The sequence below is a fragment of the Pipistrellus kuhlii genome, unplaced genomic scaffold, assembly GCF_014108245.1.
Source record: "Pipistrellus kuhlii isolate mPipKuh1 unplaced genomic scaffold, mPipKuh1.p scaffold_m20_p_1, whole genome shotgun sequence".
Lineage (NCBI taxonomy): Eukaryota > Metazoa > Chordata > Mammalia > Chiroptera > Vespertilionidae > Pipistrellus > Pipistrellus kuhlii.
Window position 1 is genome coordinate 119,936,719 of NW_023425404.1, and position 21,815 is coordinate 119,958,533.

At 37.0% G+C, this 21,815-nt stretch overlaps 1 long non-coding RNA gene across 1 annotated transcript; it reads right to left on the reverse strand.

Annotated features, from left to right (window-relative positions):
• Positions 1-494: 494 nt before the first annotated feature.
• LOC118702113 lies at positions 495-4,713 on the reverse strand. Its single transcript, XR_004982636.2, has 2 exons — positions 4,413-4,713; positions 495-1,743 (listed from the first exon to the last, which is right to left on the reverse strand). It is a non-coding gene; the product is annotated as an uncharacterized LOC118702113 (long non-coding RNA).
• Positions 4,714-21,815: the final 17,102 nt, after the last annotated feature.

The following is a 21,815-nucleotide window of genomic DNA, read 5'->3' on the forward strand; positions in this document are numbered from 1 at the left end:
TTGTTTAAGCCACTCAGTCTGTGATACTTTGTTATGAAAGCCCTCGTGGTCTAATACAGGCTTGGAGAACAACAGGAAGAGGTTGGGATAATTAAAATTTAGAAGCACAGAGCTGAAATTCTCACCTCTGAGGTGGGGACACTGCTTATCTGGGGGGGGGGGGGGGGGGGGGGGGGTGAGGGTGGTCTTTAAGGGAGCATAGTGAGACCAGTTGTGAAGTGTGGAGAAACTGAAAATTAGCACCACTTGCAGCTTCTAAAATCAACTGTCATTACCAGGATAGGATGAAGAGCCATTGATGGGGAGCTGTTGGCAGGAGCAAATGGAAGGGGCAGGTTCCTTCTTCCAACCCAACCACTCTAGTCTCTCTCTGGCGCCTTCTATTGGCAGGTGTCACCAGGGAAAAGTGAAATAGAGCAGTAGAGAATTTCAAAGATAAAAGCTTAATAACGTTTCCTCCAATCCACCCCCCCCCCCCCTTTTTTAATCTTTTCAATTTTCCCTACTAGAGCATAAGATCCATTAGGGAAGGGATTTTGTTTTATCTACTTCTGGATCCCAGAGACTGAAGAAAACCTAGAGTGTATTAGGATAAATAGTTATTAAATGGATGAATAAATATCTTCTAAATTTTAAAAGACACTTTGAAAAAAAGTGTAACATTTTACCAATGAGAAAATAGGAGTTCCAAAAAGTTAAATAATTTTGGAACTGAATAAGGATTTTAAAGCCACAACTTTCTTCCATCAGTCAAAGAAGCATGGATCACAAGACATGGTAGGCCAGACCTTTCAGACATTTTGAAGCCTTTGAGTTATTCTGCTTGTTATTTTTATGGGAATTTGTGTTGGTGATTGAATTCTATGTTTCATTTCAGGGTCAGGGCATGAAAGGTGATAATTTTGGCCAAAAAGAATTTGGTTGACAAGAGATTCAAGAAAGTCTGTGAGGATGTTAGTAAAATATTTTTGGTGATGCCCTAAGTAATGCTTAGATAATCTTGGAAGGTAAGGTTTATTATGTTCATTAAAAAAGTAAGATAGAGAAAGTTCAAGTCATTTACTCATTATGTTCAGGAGTTTAGTGGATGAGGTAGGTATCTAATTATCTAAGTGTGTATCTAGTTTGAAGTACCAGATCATGATAATTTCCCTTTAGGTTAATCACCTTAGACAAACTAACTGAAACTCTGCTGTAACATGTGTTTTTGTTTTGTTTTTCTTTTGAGGAAGATGATTTTCAATTGCAAGGATGCTATCCATCTTTCCTTCTTTAATCTTCTTTCCATTTATCCATTCCCTTCCAATTAATGCATCTATCTTTAACATTTTTATTATTAGACATTAATTAAAGATTTCCAGATTCATTGGATATGTTAGGATTATGTTTTGATAAAAAAAAAAGTAGCCTAAAATAATAGTGGCTTAAGCAAGATAAAGGTTATTTGCCTCAGAGAAGAGAAGCATTGCACAATGTTTCTCTGGAGATCCTCAGAATTCTGCCTTCATTTTATTGATCAGGCTTTAATCACAAAGCCACATCTAGCTGCAAAAGACGCTGAAAATGTAATATGTGAACTGTGTACTATTTTTTTTTTCTGTTAGGAAGGAAAAAAAAAAAACACACAAAAGGTGGCAATCAACAGTATTTACCACTCACACTTGTCTGCTTACTGCCTTCCTCTGCCTCATTGTGTATCCAATTTTGGCCTTTTTTGATTCCTTGGATTCCTTGTTTATTTGGCTATTAAAGAAATAGTGAAGATTTGGGAGGGAAGAGGAGAAGAGATTAGATGCATAAAACTTAAAAGGCTGAAGTCCATGTATAAAGACTTTTGAGCTGGGAATGGTGGTAAAAATATAGGTAACATTTACTGAACACTTACACTGCCAAGATTTGTGCCTAAATATTTTACATATACCATCTCACTTAACACTCAAAGGAAACCTATGAGGTAGTCATTATTATTACCCTCATTTCATACCTGAGAAGGCAGTTCTAGAGAGATTGACAACTTGTCTAATTTCAGTGGCCAGTGATGGTAAAGTTTATTTTTTTAAGCTCTCTGCTTCCAAAGATTAAGTTTACTCACTAAGTTCCTTATGAGGCAGGAAAGTAAGAAGCTGGGGAAACTCCTTGACAAGTGGAATAAGGAAAATTGAGGCAAATTAATTAAACTAGGCCAAACAATTTGAGCAATTTACAACCAGCTAATGAATCATAAGGTTTTATCTTCCCTAACCAAGGACACTAAGGAGCAAATAGTTTACCACTCCAGACTGTCCCAAGGCAGACCAGCCTCAGTCCCAGTCCCTCTTCAATAACATTCTTTAAAAATAAAACTAGCCAGAAAATAACCCTGACCATTCTACATACATATTTCGATGAATCAACATATTAAAGGACATAATGAATATTCTACTAGTAAGACCCTTTATGATACTTTCCCTAGGATTTCTGTTGGCATAAAAGAGATAAAAAGCCTCAAGACAAAGGACTTATGGTGCACTCTCATTAGAGCACAGCCAGGCCTTGTATCTCTGCTCTTTCTCCTAAACTCGACTGGACTTGCAACCAGGGGAGCAGTGGCAGTGGCAGCTTATCCTGGACTTACCCTCTGGAACCTGTCTCCAAGGCCCTGTTTTTCACTGAGTTTCCTGTGAATGAACAGCAGCCCTGCCTTGGCTCACTTCTCTTAGTGTGGCTTCCATTTCTCAGTGAGCCAAAGCAGCCCTGCTGTGGCTCTCTCCTGTTACCTGTTACTTCTTTCAGCCCTTCTTTTGTTTCACTGTTCCCAAATTTAATAAACATAAATGTCAAAACCAACTGGACTCCTATTGTGAGACCTTTTCCTGCACAAAGTTAAGAACCAACACACTAATGGCTGACCTGAGGCAGGGCTGCCCTGAGCACCTTCACTGTGGGATAACACATCTCACTGGGGAGGCTAAAAAGATAGCAAGGTACTAATGGGAAAGATCTGTTTTTAAGTGCCTTATAGATATTGTAGTTCCTTTCTCTAAAGCTTTTACTAATAGTAAATTTTGGCAGACATGTTTGTAGCATGAACCCTGACTATTAGGCAGACCTGACTGGCTCAGGAATGGACACCACCCCTTCAACTGCCTCTCAACAGTTCCTTTCCTTGGAATATCCAATTAAATTATGGAGGAATTAAACTGTGGAGAAACAGAATTAAAAGATTCGAAGGAGTGAGTAGGGACTTCTCTCTGAAGGAGAACTTGTACAGCGTGTGCACTACTCCTTTGCTGAGGTGAGAGTACTGCCTTGAACTCAGAACTGCTTTCTGATTCTAGCTTCCTTAAGTCATGACCAAGAACCCGAGTTTCATGGCCTCAAGAGTCTCTGTTGGGCTTACACTAAACTCTTTGTATCCAATTTCAATTAGATGTGCTTCTGCTTTTTATAATCACAAGGACCACAAGCATAAATGACCTGCATTTAGAACACATCTGCTTCGGAGTGTAATGGTTGGCAGCACTGACTGCACCCAGGATGCTTCAGTGCAAATCCAGCTTCATCACTTATTAGCTGTGTGGCCTTGTGCAAATTACTTACCTTCCCATGCCTCAATTTCTTTATAGAATGATCATTAACTATGCATGACACACAGTTAATATTATATATCTGTTTAATTATTACCCTTACTGTGTTTCTTCTTTGAGAAAAATAGCCTCTAACTTCTGACATCACAGTCAGAAGAAATAGTAATGAAAAATAATACTAATAGCTACTATGTATTGATAGTTCTCTTTATGCCAGAGATTGTTAAATATATTATGTAAATTGGTTCATTATGACTCCCCAAAAACTGTGAGATGGGTAACATTACCCCTTTTTTCAAGTAAGGAATTGAAGCCCAGAGAAATTAAGTAATTCATGATCATCAATAAGAAAGCAACTCGATTCACATCTAGACCTGATTTTAAAATCTGTGGTTCCTTCCCTGGGCCACAAATCACCATGTACTTGTTCTGTACAAAATAGTCTGGGGAAAATTGTCTAGGATCCCTTTAGTCTCTAATGAGATATATCATATAGTTCTCAAACACCTTGGATTTGTATAGCCCTTTTTTTGCATTATGAAATTACTTTAACATGAATTACTTCATTTTCTGTTGTATATTCCAGACTTCATTGGCATAAAAAGCATGCTAGTCTTTTGAATAGATAAGACAGATTCACTCAGGTTTTAGTTAATATCTCCAAGTGTTATTTTTTTCCTCTCCTAGATCTGACCTGTAAATGGCTCATTTTGTCAGTGTTTTGAGCACAGAACTTCCAGCTGATGAGCTGTGAATGAAGTCTGTGACTGGTGGTGGGGTGAATGAGGAGGGAGAGAAAGTGAATTATAGTAAAAAGAGGCAATCAATGTTTAAACAATAGCTCACCATCAGCAAAAGAAATCCTCATGCACTTCAGAACTCTGCTTTGTGTAGTAGGAGCCAGAGAGACCACAACCATAGCTGTCTCACATCTTTTAAATCTATATTGGAAAATTAGCCACTCAATGGCTTTAAAATGTGCTTGGGCAGCTTGTAGCTGTAATGACTGACAGGTTGGGGAAATCTAGACCTTTATGGAATGATGGTTTTAGGGAAGAGAAAAGAAAATGTTCTGTTTAGATGTCATTGAAAGCTTTATTTGTACTGTTCATGACATTAAATTATGAGGATAGCATCCTGACTTGATCTATTAGGTCTAGTAATAATTAATGTCGTTTTCTAATACTTTTTAAAATCGAATTTATTTAAACAATACAACAAAATTTAATCAACAATATAGTTGCCGTTGTTTTCTACTACTTGTGCCCAACGCTCAGGAAGCATTTTAATCCTTCTGTTGTAAAATTCTTGTGATTTTGATGCAAAAAATTCGGTCAATGCATTTTTGAGGCATTCTTCATTATTAAATTTTTTTCCAAGAAGAAAGTTTTGCAAAGAACGAAACAAATGGTAATCGGAAGGGGCAATATCAGGAGAATATGCAGGTTGAGGGAAAACTTCCCATTCCAACTGGCGCAGTTTTTCAGCAGTGATTCTTGCAGTATGCGGTCATGCGTTATCGTGGTGAAGAATTACGCCCTTCTGATTAATCAGCGCGGGTTCTTTTTCTCTTAAAGCTTGGGCTAACCTTTCCAATTGGGCACTATACACTGCACTTGTAATGGTTTGGTTAGATGGTAAAAGTTCATAATGAAGAATTCCTTTAAAATTCCACCAAACACACAACATCACTTTTTTCACATGCAAGTCAGGTTTTGGCGTGGGCTGCAGAGCCTCATTTTTGTCCAACCATTGAGGCCGCCTTTTCAAATTAACATACAGCTCCCATTCTTCATCTCCAGTAACAATTTGCTCTAAAAACGGCAAACGGTTTTGACAAGAGAGGAGCGAACTGCAAATTGTGACTCTTTGATTATGGTTGTTGTCGGTCAACTCATGAGGAACTCATTTTCCAAACTTTTGGACTTTGCCAAGTGCACGCAATTGATTGGAAATTGTTTTTTGTGAACAATGTAAAGTTGTCGCAAGCTCTTGTTGGGTAATTTGAGGATTTTGCACCAAAAGAGCTTGAAGAGCTTCCTGATCAAAATTGGACACATGGCCTCTACCACTCTTGTCATCTAACGAAAAATTTCCCTCGCGAAATTTCTCAAACCAACGTTGGCATTTTCTGGCGCTAACTGCATCTTGACCAAGAGCACTACAGATGTTTTTTGCAGCCTCACTTGCTTTTCTTCCTAATTGGAACTCGTAAAGCATGCAGTGCCGAATATGCTCTTCATCCGCATCTTCTTTGCCCTAGTTTTGCAACAAAAACCAAACCAAACACAAACTTTTTCAAGCAAAACTTGTTAACTGCACTTCACACATTCTGTAGATACCACGTGTTTGAAGGTTATGTCAATACAAGTCAACGCCAAGCAAGATTTTAAACGAATGTTAAAAAACGACATTAAGTATTACTAGACCCGATATTAAAATGGCTTAAACAGATCCCCAATTGACAATACAGGTTTTATATAGTTAAGCCTAAAGTGGAACTGGTTTTCTTCCCAGTTGGCTTGAGGGTGGGAGAGGTTAAGTTTGGTGACAGGTTTGAGCAGACACTGATACTGTTTCCTAAGCTCTAAGAAAATTTCCAAAGTCTTAGCTCCAGATATCTCTTATTATTTCCCTTATTGCCAGTTTTCATTTCAGGTGGAGAAATGGACATCACAATTTAGCTAGTTTTGTTTCTTTATAACTGGGAATGACATTAGTATTTCACACATTGCAAATATTCCTATCTAATAGACAAACATTTTAAGACTAGTGAGAGAATCCTGTTTAATCTCCTCTCCTGGGACATGAAAGTTTCAGACATATATTGTTTCATCATCTATGCAGTAACCATGGTTGACTACATAATATTTTTGTACTTAGCTATGCAGCTATTTCTTCACATGGCCTTGTTTAGTATATAGCATCTGCATTGTATATCCAGCTGAAATGGTGCTTCTACAAGCAAAGACAATAGCAAAAATTTAAAATAGGATGGTTTAGAAAGTTACACATGATAGTTTTCACTTTATAAACATCTAATTCAAAAGATTTTAGTATTTCTAATCTAATATCTTTCATCCCTATGAACACAGTGTATCATGTAACGAGTATATGGTAGAATGATCATTTTTTTTTTAGCATTTAGAGTTTGCAAAGCATTTTATAATACCATCTCAATAATAATCTAAATTAGTTATTAGTAACAATTTACACATGAGATTCCAGAGGTTGATGGGGCAAGTAATTTATCTAAAATCATGCAGATTTAAATTTTGGCCAGTAGGCAAAATTTAAACCCAGGCTGGGACTCTAATGTCAAACTCTTTCATTATTGTGTGAGGACAGCAGGACAGGGCAGTAGCTATGTAGGCAGATAGTCAGATACAATGGGTCAGAGACCACCGAAACACATGGCATTTCATCACCTTCCTATAGAAAGTCTTACACAAGATGCTCACTCAATTCAAAGTCAAATGAGAAGAACAAATAATTTCATTCATAGATGAGCTTCCAATACCTGTTGTGTTAATCCTCTTCCTTTTAAATCATTTTATCTCTCTAGTTAAAACCGCCCTGGACTAGATCTTAACTTCTAGCAAAAGTTCAGAGTTTTATGGGTAAATTCCTTCAGTGTTTCACATGGCTCCGAGGTTTCTCAATGAAAGTTGTATAGCATCTCCTTTGTTATTGTCAAGTGGCACACTCACAGAGATAGATAAACCATGCAATTATGGGGTAGAGCTATAATTACCTCTGCTTTCTAAACCACAGTGTAGGAACTTTATGCTACTTCTTTTGAATGTGATAGAGTTAATTGTTATTACTATGTTATCATGTAGCATTAACTAATAAACCCAACTAAGCTACCTGGTAATTCAAGAGTCATTGCATAACAAAGAACCTGGTGACTTAAAGCATGATCAGCATTTATAAAATGCGTGAACTGACATCACCACTACTGTAACCCATCAAATAGTTGTTGTTTGCATTCAGCTGGGGATTATAGCTCTCATAACAGCCTTCGGGGCCCTGCAGTGTCCTGAACCTGGTTTAGCAACACCTGGGACATTATATAGGCTTGAAGCCCTAGTATGACTGAATCAACAATGTAATGTTACTCACTGTGCTGTTGGTGCGTATTTAGGAAGAGAGCTTTAAAACTGGATTTTGTGTGCCCATATGGACTCGGGGCATTTGAAGAAGGAGTAGGAGTGTCTTTATGTTCAATAAACAGCAAGCCTGCTGTACAGATAATATTATGTAGTGGAGAGATAGAAAAACTGGTTTGGAAAAGTTAGAACTCCTGTTTATCCCACTCATTCTGACCTATTACCCAATTTTTTAGAAGTGTCTGGAGCCAACATTTGGAACATTTTCTTGCTCCTTGTAATGCACCTTTGAGTTGTAGAATAACAAACAGGTATCTTTCCAATTATACATGGTACTTGGATCTATGAATCGATGTACCTTCATATCAGTCTATCTGAGTATCTTTATATCTATGTATGAGTTTATTTGTGAACTTATATATCTCCTTTTATATCTTTATGGGACATGCTGGCATGAATAGGCCCGGATTACTAACTCCAGACTGGTGTTCATGGATAACAAGAGGAAACTCGAAAAAGGCCCACATAGTTTAGAGCCTAAGGCTTTCTGTCTTTCCAGAAATCCTGTGTTTACCCCCGCTTCTGTGATGTCTCTTGCATCTGTCTGCTCCCATTGCATCTATGCCAACTGAGCTCTTTACTAACCATCAATAGAAATATTATGATAGTATCACAAACAGGCTGCCTGCCTCCTCCCTTCTAACATTCTAAACCACATGTCCTATCTCCTGTTCAGATGCTGTCCTTGATTTCCTAAAGTTTACCTGGCTGTTCAAAGCCTTCTACAACTTCCTTCTACCAGCTTCTTTCTCCTTATGGCCTTGCCAGCACCCTCTAAGTCCCAGCAGAGTGGTTGCTGTTTTGAGATATTAGATAGCACTACCCTTCTTCTGTACACTTCTTTTGCTAGGCCTTCCAACTAAATACTTTTCTACCCATCTGAACATTTGAGCCCTTCTTAAAAACCATTTCTGATATAAAACATCTTTGATTTTCTCCCCCCAAAACCTTAGATAGGCCTTATGTGCCCTAGTTGATTTAATCCTGTTGTAGTCATGGGCTCTCAATGTTATAATTCTAAGTGTGTCTCAAGTCTGGGTCCTTCTTTTCACCCCCTTTGCCACTGCTTTAGTTTAGGGGATTACTTCTTTCTGTAATATTGCAAATTATATTCCTTATCTCCTATCTCTCAGCCATCCACACATATTGTTATTATAGTGATATGTTTAAAATGCTAATATAATCATTTACTTATTACTTCTCTATTTAAAATCATGTCACAAGAAGAGGAAGTTTGAGTAGATGAGTAAGGTGGAGCTATTATAATGTATAGGTTTAAAATTTTATCAAATTTTCAATAATTTCTTGCATGAGTTCTTCAAATAATTTTCTTCTCTTCACTTCTCCTTTGTAAATTCCAATTACATGTATATTTGACTGCTTGTTATTTTCTTACAGCTCAGTGATGCAATGTTCTTTTGTAAAAAATTTTCTTTTCTATGTTTTACTTTGGATCATTTCTATTATTATATCTTCAAGTTAATTATTTTTTTCTCTTATAACATCAGATCTGCGATTAATCTCATCCAGTGAGTTTTCCATTTCACACATTGAAATTTTTATTTCTAGAAATTGGATATGAGTCTTTTAAAAATATCTCTCCCATCTTTCTATTTAACTTTTTGAACAGATGGAATATTTTTATAATGTTTTTTTTAAAATATATTTTTATTGATTTTTTACAGAGAGGAAGGGAGAGAGATAGAGAGCTAGAAACATCGATGAGAGAGAAACACCGACCAGCTGCCTCTTGCACACCCCCCACCGAGAATGTGCCCACAACCAACGCACATGCCCCTGACCGGAATCGAACCTGGGACCCTTCAGTCAGCAGACTGACACTCTACCACTGAGCCAAACCGGTTTCGACTCTAATATGGTTTTAATGTCCTTGTCTGCTAATTCTAAAAGTTATGTCTGTTCTGGATATTTTGATCGACAGATTTTTCTCTTTGTTTGCCTGTTTTTTTGTTTTGTTTTGTTTATTAGATATTAGACAGTATAGAATTTGCATTATGTGATGCTGGGTGTTTTTATTCTTGTAAGTATTCTTTAAAAAAATTAATTTTTGAGTCAGAAAAAAGGAAAGAGAGAGAGAGGAAGGGAGAGGGATAGAGAGATAGAAACAGTGATGAGAAATATCATCAATGGGCTGCCTACTGCAAGCCCCCTACTGGGAATCAAGCCCACAACCCAGGCATGACTAGGAATCAAACCAACATTTTGGTGCACTGAACAATGCTCAACCAACTGAACCACACTGGCCAGAGCTCTGTAAGTATTCTTCAACTTTGTTCTAGGATGCAGTCTAGTTACTTAGGAACAGTTTGGTCCTTCTGGGTCTAAGATTTATTAGGTGGATTGGAGCAGTTCTCCCTCTAGGGCTAATTATTCTCTCTATTGCTAAGAAAATACACATTTAAGTACTTCGACTGATGTCCTGTGAATCTTGAGGCTTTCTAATCCAGCTTTTGGAAATATTCCAAAGTCTGAGTGAATGCCAGACACTGTTACCTTTAAATCCATTTGGATGATTCTTTTTGTGGTTCCTTGAATAGTTTCCTCAGATGCATGAGCTGGTCAGTACTAAGTTGGGTAATAGAGGGGGTGTTACTTGCAAATATCTGGCATTCTCTCTCTGAGCAGCTCTCTCTCCTCTGATTCTTGATTTTTAGAACAGGATTGCCTTGGTCAACTTAGAGCCTCAACTCCAGTACCATGATTCACACAATTCATTAAGCCCCATCTGAGTTACTGCTCTCTGCAGTGTGGCCCGGAGATTCTCTCAAGGCAGTAAGCTGTGCTATTATTACGAGGCTCACTGTATCTTTGAAGGATCACTGTCCTTAATTGTCTGATATACATGGTCTTACAGACTGCTCTTTAAAAAAATTTTTTTTTCAAGTTTTTAAAGAGAGTTTTTGTTTTTGTTTTTCAACACAGATTGTTCTTTCATGTATTTTTGGTTTGTTCACATTTTGGTTATTTCAGGTGGGAAGGAAATTTGGATGTATTTATTCTATCTTTGCTGGATTAGCTTTATTTGAAATTAATTATATTTTCACATTTCTCCTCAAACATGTAATTCTTAAAATAAAAATGTCCTATTTCCCAATCTCCTTTTAATGTTTTTATGTTTTTTTGTTTTCTACAAAGGAATGCAACTTGCTAGAGTAAAGCGAGTCTTCTGAATAATGAGCCAACTGTTCTACAACTTTTTCTCTTCATTCTCCAAATTATTGTCTTTCATCCTTATAAAGTTTTAACACTGATCCACAAATGTTTTTGGCAATATAGTTGCCTTTATTATGTATCATTGTATCATAAGATGTTTTATTGCGGATAGAATATTTGTGTAAGTTGTGGATCAAGAAGGTTTAGACCAATACTTACAAAAGTAATATGCTTTGGGTCAGTAGAAATAACATTTTAAATATTTTGTACTATTGGTTAATGTTACTACTATCCTACATGCAATGTGGATTCATATTTGATTGTTTTTTTTAATTCTAACTGTCAATTGTATTTCTATAAGTTTTTTAAAATTTGTGCTTCCCTTTGTATTTCCACTTCCTAGTTTAGGTTCTAATAAAACATTCCTTGACAGCTCTAATAGTCTCTCTTTCCTGTCCCCTGTGCAAACAAATATTTTAGAAAATTTAAAATTTTATTTAATAAACAAATTCTTAGCTCTGCCACTTTCTAGGTAGATGACCACAACCTAATCAAAGCCTCAATTTTCTCATCTGTAAAAGGGGAATAATTATACTCCATATAAATTGTAAGAATAGTTTAGTTATTTTAAATTAAATTCTTAGCATAGTACTTTTTGTTATGATAGTAAGTATTATATAAGTTCTATTATTATTATTATACAACTTTAATAAACATTAAATTTGCCTTTCTTTTCTTGATTGATTTTAGGCTATGTGAAACTCTTATATTTGCATGTTGCACATACTCAAACTCTATTTGTGCTTGAAATGAGTGAGTCTAGATCTTCTTGCATGCCTTTCCATGGGAGGGCTAGATTAGAAGGCATTCTGTTGCAATGAGTGACATTAAACACTGATATGAGAGACTGAGAAGAAATCTTCATGAAGATCTTTAGGACTGGAAAAGTACTCATATGTGTCATCTTAGATAGTATCTTGCTAGAAGCATTAGAGAAGAATAGAGGGCAGATGAAGTTCTTCCTATTTTATAATTTAAAAATTACAAATATCAATCATTGGACAACATAGATAATTTTGTCTCCCAATACATTACTTGTACCCAAGTTATTTGTTTGGGAGAATATTGATTAAATATTTTAGAAAGTACAACAATTACAAGACTTTTATAACCCAACATTACAAATAGTAAACTCCTACTTCCCTTCAATATTGAAATATAAGACAAGAACTGGCAAAAAATATATAAGAAATACAAAGGTAGTCACTTAATGTGCCAATGAGCCTCTTTGTTTCCAAATACACTATTCTTATGGTTGCTACAATGCCTGAAACTCCATAATTGTAAATCTATTCTTTTGGGGTAACCCATTTGACCAGAATTTACTATTTTCTTTTTTTAACTTGCTGTTAATACAAAGAGGGCGAACTAGTTATAGAACTGTTAAGACCTTAGACATGGCCTCTAAACTTTGGGAGATGAAAATGGGGTATGGAAAAATGTTAATTTTCTATGAAATAAGGAGGAGTATGGCATATTTGGGTAGATAACACAGGACTTCCTATGCAGACAGGCCACAGTGATTCAGCAGGGCTTGAATAGTCTGAGTGCGGGGTTGGAGGCAGGTAAAAGCAAAGACAGGAGGACTGAGAAGATACTGAAGTGAAACATCTCTGGTTTCTTGCTATTGCTTAAAGTCAGGCCTCATGACAATCATGTTTCAAATAAAAGTTTTGAATTAGAAACATTGATTCTCAGTTCACTTTACTATACTCTGACCTTGTGTCTTCACCTGGGTGAAGGAATGGAGGAGAGGGCTGTGTGTCCATGTGGGTGGGATGAAGACTTGGATCACAGCTATGGTCATGATAGAGGGTGCATGGGGATTCTTATTTTTGCAGATGCCTGCCTTCCATGTCTGTGCTTGGGGTTGAAGATTTTCTCCAGCTATCAGCTGTTTGGATTCTGTATACTATTCTCAGCCCAGTATTCTGCCATGTTGATGTGCTAAGTTTATGAATTTGATTGAAATTTATGACCACAACTATTTTCAGCAACTTAAAATTACCATACAGTATATGAGCACGTGATGTGATAAATTGAGCCAATTACGAACCATCACTGGAAAAACAAACATGAACAGAATTTAGCACTTCTCTTTCACTTATCTCTTTATTTCAAGTACCAGAGGTTTTAGAGTCTGAATTATCTACATAAATTGTCTCAACATTTCCCTTCAATTTCTGTATGGAGATAAGTCAAATTATAGCCAACATTGCCAATGCCCCCAATCTCTTTTTTACTTCAATATAATAAACATCTCCTAGCAACCTAAATAAAAAACACAAAAAAACTGAGATGCCCTTTTCACTTTGACCATACAGATGGGAAAATTGTAAATAACAGATCCCTGACATGCTTCAGAAATAAAAAATGACAAAGAGTTCAGTCGTCTGATTAAATTCTCCCAATAAAATCTCACCTAGTCTATTCTTACCCCAGGGATAAAGGGCTGTGCACATAATGGACATTATTTTTCCTTTGAACATACTTGTATCTTGTCAAGATGTCGTCAATACAAAGACTTTGACATTTTTAATGCAATGATTGGGAAGCAGGTTGAATTTTTCAATCCTCCCAGCCAATATAAGTCAGTGTGAGATAGTTAATTTCTATTTGAGATCCTTCGTTTCTATTATAAACAGATTCCGCAGTGGGAGATAAATTTCATAGTAACAGTTTGGACTTTTTTATGAACCACCTGCAAGTTTTCTGCAAACAACATGTTTTATGAGAGCTCAAGGCAATGTTCACCCATCAAGACCTGACAGTCAGGGGAGGATGGATGGAGCCTTATCTCAGGCACACATGTAACCTTCCTTGTCCCCTGGCCTGACCTCCCTCTGCACTCATTTATGAAAATGATTCATCTTTAAAGAGCTTCCTCGCTCTGCCTGCAGGCTGTAGATCTTTTTTGCCCTGGACTTGTGTAGGCTGAGGTTATAAACTTCAGTGTGTGAGCCATTTGGAGGGGCTTAATTTTGAATATTGGAGGAAGGAAAGCCCACAATACATGTGTTTCCTTAAAGGAACAGTCCTAGGAGCATCTTCCATGGAAAGATGCTCCCAAGGGATTCTATTGAAAAAGCCTTGCTGGGATTCAACTTTTATGTATGTTACTAAAGTGTTTCTACAGTTAACACACTTAAATAGAGGATTCATTGAGCTTGAAAAATAGTGCTTGCATGGGTGTTGACATGCACCTGCTACCCTCTGTGTGTAGAAAGAAACTCTGCACATGGTATTTCATGTTTGTAGAGGGCACTGCAAAAGGTATTATTTGTCAGGAGTCATGGGAATGGCTAGGTATCTTTAGAACATTCATTCCTTTGAGCTGAAAAGCCTTAGAAGGGTAGGGTAGGAAATGTTGCCCCTAGATCTACTTGTTCTCAATAGGCTTAAATAACGCTATTTCCCACTAACATTTTACCTTCCCTAGACTGACTAAAGGTCTTGAGGGAACTAGGCTGGTAGGCAAATCCATTTACCAGACACCATGCTGTCAGAATCTTTTGCTTCTCTCAAACTAAGGCTTTCTAGTTGGGCCAACCTTGTTTGCATGATCCTCTTTATTCCCTAGGCTACCTTTTTGTCATGAGTTTCCTGCAAATATATATGTATATATTTTTGTCATTTCATTATTTCTGTAAGTGCATCCAGGCATGTCTTTGAATGTTAGGTGTAGTTAAGCTCAAAATGAGACTATTCCCACTCTATATAAGAATGAACTAATAAATGCAGTAATTACGATACTGTTTTCAGTTAGCTTGCTCCAAATATTGGGTAATGGAGAGAGATACATTTATGGATTCACAAATGAATAGCTCTTTTGGTTTAGAAGAGAACAAAAAATAGACTCTGGGCATTAGAACCAAAAGGGATCTTAGAGATCATCTCATGAAATACTCTAATTTTAAAAAGGATGAAACTGAGGTCCAGAGAGACGACATGGTTTGCACAATGTCTACCAGCTATGTTATGGCAGGATTGGGTTCAGAATTCAGGTATCCTAATACTTGGTCTAACAAAATGTTTTACTATATTATGCTGCTTATCAGAGTTGTGTAGGCACTCATTCTTCTATTGATCTTATTCAACATTTAGGTAGAAAAAAATGACGGCTGTTCTATGTTCCAATTAGGCAGGTGTACCTGCAGGTTGATTTGCAGTGCTGCTCTTACAGTGGAAAGTCATCTAACGACTCAACACTAAGATGTCTCTCTAGATGCTTAGCCCAATGTCTCCTTTCTATCAATATTCTTTTTTCAGACTCACTGGCTTTTGGCCAGGTCTTTGCTATTGCTTCGTACTTCCGCAAGAGAAGAGTTAGGGGAAATAAAGAGAGATAAAAATCAAAAAAATAAGTGCAGCCCTTTGGGAGGACAGGCCTGGAGTGAGAGTTTGGGTAATCTGTAGAGTACAGTTAGCTGTGCTTGCTGCATTATTATGAAGGAGGAGACGTACATGCTGAGGTTTGAGTTCATGAGTCTTTAGCTGCAGACCTCACTGAAGAAGAATGTGACTCTCTGTAAAAAAAAAAAAAAAAAAAAAAAAAAAAAAAAAAAAAAAAAAAAGTCCTCTATAACATTCTCTGAACTTAATCATCACATTGTTTTGGATGTGATGTTTTATGCTAAATAGAGGTTCTTCATTCCTCCAAAAATAAACTCTTAGTAGAATAATTTTTTGTGTGCATGCACTTTGCAACCCATACCTGTTCTATAAGGTGAGATGTTCTGTAATCCGTAATATGTTTTACTCTATTTCTATAAAGGTATTCACTTTCAGATCTTTGTTTTGGCAATGTCTGGTCAGCCAAGCTGTCACCTCTACATTATCTTTGTAGCATTTGCATGGTGCCTTTCTTCTTTCCAGTGGTTCAGGTTCAGTATAGAGATGCAGAACTATGAGTTGAAAAATCGAGACAGAGTGCTAGAAAAACCTGTCCAAGCCCTGGCTCTGAAAACATTTTCACCTTAGGTCTAGCTGCTGCTTTTCATCTTCAAAGTTCTTTGCATACATTAACAAATTTATCCTTATGACATACCTTCCAGGTAATAGGTACACTCATGCTGGATTATAACATTAGGGGATTCAGAAGTGCTCACAATATTAGATCCCTGGTACTTGCAAAATGCTCCCAAACAGATGTCCCTTCAATGGTAACTGAGTAGCTACAGCATCCCTCTTCCAAAGTAGATGCTGCCTTTGTTGGTTCCAAATTTAAGCCTCAAAAAAAGTGTATTTGGGCAAGACTAAAACAGAATACTTATAAAATATATACCTTCTATAGTAGGTGCTTTTGAGTGAGTTTTCACAAATGAATACAGCTGAGTAGCCACCACCACAATTAAATATAAAACAAGTCCATCATGCACACCAATTGCCTCATCAGTCTCTACTTCTTCCCAACCTCAGGCAATCCTATCCCTAGAGTTGTATTTTGGCAAGACTATCATATATTGGAATCATATATCATATATATCATATTATGGAATCATAATATGTAGCCTTTTAACTCTGGCTCCTTTTACTTAGTAGAATGCTTTTGAATTTGTCTGAGTTGCATGTGTTAGCAATATGCTCCTTTTTATTGCTGAGTAGTGTACCATTGTGTGGATGTACCATAGTTAGTCAATCCATTTGGCATCTGAGGGACATTTAGATTGTTTCTGGTTTCCAAATAAAATCACTATAAATATTTGCATCTAAGATTTTGTGTGGGTGTCTTTGTTGCCCTTGGGTAAGGGTATACTTAAAAATATTTTTTTTTCAGATGGTAAGATAAAGATAGATATGGTATTTGAAGCATAGTACCAAATGTATGGATATATGAAGTACTAGAGGCCCGATGCATGAAACTCATGCAGGAGTAGGCCTTCCTTCCCCAGCTGCTGGTATCAGCTTTCCTCTGGCACCTGGGACCTGGGCTTTGCTCTGGCCACCACCTGCAGGCATCTGGGACCTGGGTTTCACTTTGGGCTTTGTCCAGAATGATGTCTGGTCTAATTAGCATATTACCCCTTTATTATTATAGATGTTTAGCAGCTTTGTAACAGGTTTGGGAAACAATGTACAGGAGAAATCATTATTCACCCAGATACTTTAAACTTTCTAAATAAGAATCTCTATAGACCTTAACTATAAGGCACCCAGAACAAAAAAAGCATGTCTTCAGATTGCTTCCAAATAATTGATAATTTAGTCCCTTTTTCAGTCACTTAGCAAATATTGATTGACTATTACATGTCAGACACTCTTTAGGCACTGTTCTTGATCATGAAGATAAAATAATATTTCTGAACAAATAAAGATGCATATTTGCTTTTATAATATGAGAGAGAGAGAGAGAGGGAGAGAGAGAGAGAGAGAGAGAGAGAGAGAGAGAAAGAGAGAGAGAGAGAATTTCTTACAGATTCTCTGTATCTTCTGGCAAGAAATACAGGAAATAGTGCATTACGTTTCTATTATCTATTAATTCCTTGGGAGATTTCAGAAAGCTTTGTCTATAGCAGGCACGAATAGCTCTTATTATTACTCTCTCCCCCCCAAAAGTTGGATAATGGATTGTGAACTTATAGCCAATGGATGATGTGATGAGAAAGAGGCTGCCTATTGGTAGGAGATGAGATCCTTGGTAGGGTCCTACTAAGAAATCTCATGCCCACTGTCTTGTTATAAATGTGTGAGATGCTGCTATTAGATAATCATTGTATTGTATTAAGCATTACTATAATTAAAATAAAATATCCCATTGTGCTGGAAGAGAGAATATGTGCACTATTATTATATTATTTGTGGTAACTAAGAGAAAGATAAAATCATGAAAGTACTTCCAAGGAAGTGGCTATGAGGAGGGGAGAAAAGAAAACAATAGTATTGGTAGCTTAGAGGTGAGATTGTGTAGATATAAACTCTATCTACTTAACACTTTCTGCCTACAATTGGTTTTCTGGGGGAAAAAGATACAGAATTCTGTGTCCAGTGATCTGTCTATTCATTTCCTAAAGTACTTAATTTTATAACCAAATCAAGAAATTAACTGGGCCAGTAGGTTCATTATCAGACCTTTAATTTATTGAATAATTTTGTGGTTCAAGAAAAAAATTAAATAAAATATTTAATCAACAGAGTAACTGGTTGGAGAAGCAGGAAGAGCTCTTAATCTAATGAACCACTAAACAAAATGTAGAGAAGATATTTTGGGGTCAGCCTCACCACGGAAGTCGGGCATTTATTTGAACGCACATGGAAGGTCTGCACTTGGTGCAAACATGTCCCGGTGAGACATATAATTGTCTACCATTATCTGAACTATGATTATTTGATTTAATATCAACATATTTGAGAAATAACAAAGAGCTTATTTCTTTTCTCAAAAGGGCTAGGATCCTTCTAACTATTTTAGCCCATGGGACTAACATTTGGCTCCGGTGACATGGAAACCTTGAGATGACAAGTAAGGCATTTTCTAGAAACCATCGGTCACTCCTTTTCCTGATGAATTGTCATGCCCTTCTGAGAACATAACCCATCAGTCCTCTGAAAAAGAGAATCAGATAATTCAGTCATGCTCAGCTGATTTGCCAGCCGATAAATGATGAACTTTAACGACACTACCTGCCCACAAGTCTTTTGAGAAGAAAACAGCCAGAGTCTGAGATAATGAGGCAACAGGACTTAGAGTGGAGTCATGCTTTCCCTTGGCCCACACGCGATAGCGGTAATTTCTGCGTCTTCATCAGCATCATCAGCATCCTATTTGCGCATTTCACCCTGCTTCAGCAAATGGTGCTATAACAGACATTATTAGAGAACATCACAGTGCCAGAGACATAATAAATATTTAATAGATAGTAGAGAAAGAGGGTCACAGTGGTGACGAGAGCTGTTCTCAGTGGTTTAAGCAAAATAGCATTCCAAACAAGACCAGATAACTAAGACCCATGAGATAAAATGTGGTTGTTCTCATTCACGGAGGTTCCCATGAAGGTTTTGTATCTCCTTCTTCTTACACTGACCTATGAGCATTGCAAACAGCATTAAAAAAGCTAAAGATCGGTGATTGAAATGTTGGTGACTTGCAAATTCGAAGGAAGCCAATTCTTACAGGATAGTATGCTAGAGACACATAACCAGAATTCTGTTAGGTGCTATGCAGTGAGGCTTAATTTTTCTAAAATGATGAGAATATGGAGTAACTGGATTTTTTTTTTTTTGGTGGTGGTGGGGGAAATATTTGGGGTGTGATAAAGTGATAGCATATATTGAGGAGAGTGTGGAGGATATTTAAAGGACTTTTGTATTTACCTACTAGGTAGAGACTCCGTCAATAGAGATTTATAGAGGTAGCTTCAGGAAAGGTGCTATTTTAATGTCCTTGCCTGGGGTGATGATGATGTTGATAACAGTAGCAGTAGTAATAATAATTATAGTAGTAGTAATAAGACTTAACATTTATTGAGAGTTCACAATGTACTGGGGAGCTGTGATAATTGCTTAGCATGTATTATTTAATTTAATGTCTACAACAACCAAACCCTTGAGATAACCACTGTTATTACAATGAGGAAGCTGTGGTTTAGATTGAAGTAAACTGCCCAAGGCCACATGGCTTGTTAAATGTGGAAATTCAAACTAGATTCTGAAGTTGAAATGTGTGGGTTCAAATGATATAAACAAAAATGATGGAAAATAATTTTTAGATTAAAATAAATACAATGTGAAAATGGCAGAATTTTTACATTCTTTCCAAATGTCTTTGTTTTAGTTTTGTTTCAATCATTTTGATCTAGGGGCAATAAACTATGGCCTTTGGGCCAAGCGTGGCCTGCTCCCTGTTTTTCTAGGACCTGTGAGCTAAGAAGGGTTTGGGCATTTTTAAATGGCTAGGGAAAAAATCCCCAAAAGAATATTTCATGGCACATAAAAAAAGTATGAAATTCAAATTTTGGTGTCTAAAAGTAAAATTTTATTGGAAGAGAGCAAAGTCCTTTGCACAGCCTAAAACAGTTACTCTCCGGCTCTTTGCAGAAAAAGCTGGCCAATCCCCTGCTTTTGATTTTCATGGTAAAGAAGTTTCAAACAAAGGCTTTCACTTTTCATTGCTGGGTTTGTACCCTGTGTCCCTCACTTGCTATAGCAGCTGGGAAAAGACGATTAAGCTTTCCTTCCTCCATTTCCACATCTGCACAATGGGGCTAATGGCACTAACCTCAAAATGTTGTAGTAAGGATGTGAACTAGGATGCTGGATGAAAGGGTTTAGAAGGATGCCTGGCACAAGGTAAGCGCACAAACAAATGTTTACTATTATTGTCCTTGTTATGCTAGTAAGTTTTCCCTATATTTGTATGAATCACTCTTAACACCCAGTAGCCCCAAGACTGATTAGTTCAATAAAAGAAGACAAGTCTCCTCTCACCACATTTCATTGACCTACATTATGAGAGCTGGAATGGTTGGTTTCTTGGGCTCTTCTTTTTTCAGGTCAGGAGCTGGTGAGGCACTGGTAACAAATTCACACCTCCAATCTCTTTAGTTATAGCTGGCTCTAGCCTTACTATCCTTGGCCTTAAGCTCCTGTGGCCAGTTTAGTTACTTGGGTGAGAGTGGGAAAATCCCTGTGGATATGTAGGCTAAAGCATGACTTGGTTGTTTGTGACTACAAAAGGCTAGGAGACTTAGAAGGCTTTGCTTGGGTCTATAAATAATACTAAAGGAAACAGGTTGTCTTATGGGTAAGAGGGATGGACTGTTTCTATGAGGCAAATTTTATGGGATTCATCACCAGCTAGACCATATCAACTCTACTGACTGTCAGTCTCCCTTCAGAGATTCATCGATAGGAAGGGGAAGTGACACCTGGAAGAAAGAAGGATGCAGCACCAAATTTCAGCTTTGCCTGTGTTAGAATGTTGTGGACTGAAGTGTTAATAACAAACATGATTTCCTCCTTAGAACTCCTAAGATAGGATCTTTCTAATGCATTATGAATCTGACTTTAAGGCTAAGGACCTCACATGAATATTTCAAAATGAGTCTTTACCAACTAATTAGTCACTACAACTGGACTTTTCATTTTCACAAAACAGTAGTGAAACATTCTAGTTTTTTATTCATAACCCACTATCTATATTTGTCTAATGCTTTATTCTGTCTTTTGCTTATCTGTGTTATACTGTACTAGAATGGAATTGGGAGACTTAAGTTCATAGGTCCTAGCGTCCAACTCAACTACTAACCTTCAAATGACTTTGAATTTTTGAGATTGTCAGTTAACCTTGTAAGGTTATGTATTCAGAGAAGGGGATGTATCCAGATGCACTGTCGTTAAATGTATGAATGCTGGGTTCAAATTCAGTTTACCCAATTCATGTCCACATGATCTTGGATAAAGAAAGTAGTCTTTCTGTGTATTAATTTCCCAATCTGTAAAATAGGGTAGTGGTGATAGCTCTCCCATGAGCTTATTGGGAGGATAAGTGACCTAATTTAGGTAGAATACTTAGAATGGTGTTACCGGCTGTTTGTTATTGTTGCATTATTATGGCCCATTGAGCTTAGCACTGAATATATTATTGCAACAAATCCCCATAGTGGCCATCTGAGTTAGGTGTCAGTCCAATAGATGAAATCATGGTTAATTTGCTTAAAGTCATACAGATAGTAAGTGAGCAAGCTGGTATTGAATCTAGTCTGCTTAATTGCAGAGCCCAGACATTTTCTGTGGATACCTCTACAGTTCTCAGATTCATTGATTTTTATACTCAGACTAATTCTAATTATGTAAGCTATGTTAATTACTCAAATAATTAATAAGATAGCACACTATCACTTGAATA